Consider the following 3,011-nt stretch of genomic DNA (forward strand, 5'->3'; position numbering starts at 1 on the left):
AAATACACTATACATGCAAGGACTTCCAACCAAAGGGCGTATGCATCACTAAAGAACTTATCCAATCCTAATATTTGTATTGTTCCAAAGCATAAGGGTTCAATGAATATGCACGATTATTTCTTAACTAAGCGCAATCATATCTATGAGAATCCTCCTATTTGAATTCTCTCATGCATCCCCCTAGCAACTTCCCCTGAATCCTTCTTCTTATTCCAAGAATGGAGGTGAGACACCTCTTTAGTCTTCCTAGTCAGAATTTGCCTCCAAAATTTCTTAGGAGCTAGCTTAGAGAGGTGTAAGAGATTCCCTTGTCTTTGACGAATGTACTGCCTCTTTTTCCTTTTAGTTAGGGCTTTATATATTTTTATCTTGTCCATTTTAAGAGATTCATCAACAGCTTCCTTAATTGCTCTCCTCGCACTTTTACACTCTTTGTCATACCATGGATTGGTTTTGCTATTTCTTTTATTATTTGAAACTTCAATTGAGAACTTGTTAATAGAATATGAGAGGGTTGTAGTAAAATTATGATAGAGGTCTTCTATGTTGTCTATACTAGATAAAGGAAGCAAATTAGTTTTTAATTCATTTAGAAAGAGATCATTTTTATTTCTACATATGTTACAGAATTTAATCGTCCACCTTATCGGTGAATAAACTTGAAATCAAAATAAATTTATACTCATTTTTTATATTATATAAAATTATATTACTTAAATTATTATTATTTCTTTTTAATTATATATAAGCATGTGAGAGTTGTGACAAATAGTTAGCCACCTCACATATATACCCATTGCTGTGTTACGTGTTGAGTGTTACTGCATGTGGCTGGACTGAGCGACCATGACAAAGATAGAATCTAATGACAACCTATTATAGGCCAAAAACGTGAATCCTGATCTCATATCACTCACATGGTCATCATTAAGTAGATAAGTAGCAGCAAACCCATTGTCCTTCCACTGAGTAAATATAAGCATGTGAGAGTTGTGACAAATAGTTAGCCACCTCACATATATGGTGCTGGAAAAATACAAATGAAGCCACTTAAAATTGAACGTGATGGAAGACAATCTAACCAGCAGCCATAGTCCTAAAATGATCAACACATTTGAGACTTGTAGTAGCCATAGTCCTAAAATATCTAAATTACTAAAATCACCCATTAACACCCTAAAACAAATTTATTATTATTGTTTTTCATACTTTTTAAACTATAAACAAATTTTTAATTATAAAATAAAAAAGCCTCATCATAAATCTATGTAAATCATTCTTATTTTAAGCTGGTTCTCATAAAAGCTCAATAAATCACATTTCATTCTAAAAGCATTATAGTAAAACATGGAGTTCTAAAGGCAAAAAAAAAGAACGCAAACTGTTTGCCTTATGACAGGATATTTGTAAATTTAAGTTCTCGTACACCTAGAGCAGCTATATCGAAATTAAAATTCATCTAATCTCAGTTTGGAGGCCAGGACTGATTTAAGAAATGAGAGAGATTCCTTGAAGAATGAGCGCGCTAGCCAGCAACTCATTGGCAGCCTGGGTGGGATGGAAACTGTCCCAGAACACGTATTGCGTAGCGTTGGCACACGTCCCTATTGACCTAGGGTTGCACAATACAGCTGTCTCAATAACTCCAGTCCCACAACAAGCTCTCCTCGCCTCTGCGAACCCATTGTCTGAAGGATGCTGAACGAAGTTATATAACGATGTATAAATGTCAAATACAACCATTTTCATCCCTGGTAGGGTTTTCACCAGGCTGTTTACTGTCGCTTTGAGGCGGTTGTTATAGTGTTGAGAATCGCTGTTCAAGCGGTTGACGCAGACATTTTCACCGTGGCCAAATAGAGTGATTGCAGCCGGAAGGCACCCTAATGGAGGAAGCGAAGTCACACCGACTCTGCGAGCCCCCAACTGATACAGCCTCTTTGTAAACACTGAGAACTTTTGCATGAGGAACTCCACGAACTGTGGAACAGTGAACTGCCTCATAAGGTCAGGACTTATGTAGTAATTCTGTACGAAATCGCTGGCGCCAGCACTGACGACGTAAAGAGCTTTCGACACAATGGAAGAAGCATTGGCTCTGCCCACAGATCTCTCCACTTTCGATTGGTACTGTCGAAAATACTGTAGCTGTTGCGTCATCGATATAGCATTGTAGCGTTGTGCTGTATTGTCATAAATGCCAGATGCACCAGAAGCGAAGTTCACCCCAGTTAGTAGATTTCGACCAGAAGCCTGAGAGCTCAGATATGCTGGTGGGAAAGACGTAAACCCAAGTGTTTCAGCAACATAATCAGTGGCAAGTCTTCCATCGGAGAACCGGCCAGTGGGATTGTGGGTGTCGAAGTCCATGCCATAAGGAGGAAAGTTGGACTTGACAAGCGTGAACAGATAGTTGTTATTCCCCACATCGACAGTGGAATCTCCAAAAATAAACAGAGCAGGCACAAGTGGCTGTGCATCCACACATGAGCTCTGCAAAACCACTGCTATCAGAGCTGCAAAGCACAATGTCTGCGCAGGCTTCCTTGAGTTGCCCATTGATCACCACCAAGTCTAACTCAGAAAGCTAACAGCAGAGCTATTGACGAAAGGTTCATGTAAATCATTCTTATTGCGATAAAGAATTTATCCATTTCACAATTGGACAAAATGTCAATTCAAAATAAGTTAAGGACTACACTCTAATCTTGAATGGTAATGTAAGTCGCATTGCAGAGGGGAGGCGAAGTGGTCTTATTCATTAAATTAAAATAATGCTTACAATAGGTATTCATTAAATTAAAATAATACTTACAATAGGTATACGACAGGGGGAGCGTCGATTCCCGGAATCGACGCTCCGCCCCTCGGGCGGGGCGGGGCGGCCGCGCCACCCCGGGCCGCCCCGCTCCGCCCGAGGGGCGGAGCGTCGTTTCCGGGAATCGACGCTCCGCCTGTAGTATAGCTATTGTAAGCATTATTTTAATTTCCTATTATTATTTTAAGAT

At 39.7% G+C, this 3,011-nt stretch overlaps 1 pseudogene; it reads right to left on the reverse strand.

Moving 5' to 3' along the window:
• Window positions 1-1,373: 1,373 nt before the first annotated feature.
• On the reverse strand, window positions 1,374-2,613 carry LOC149155871 (GDSL esterase/lipase At5g22810 pseudogene; annotated as a pseudogene).
• Window positions 2,614-3,011: the final 398 nt, after the last annotated feature.

This window comes from Pinus tabuliformis, chromosome 9 (assembly GCF_031772625.1).
Source record: "Pinus tabuliformis cultivar Carrire ecotype Pingquan chromosome 9, CPIR1, whole genome shotgun sequence".
Taxonomy (NCBI): Eukaryota; Viridiplantae; Streptophyta; class Pinopsida; order Pinales; family Pinaceae; genus Pinus; species Pinus tabuliformis.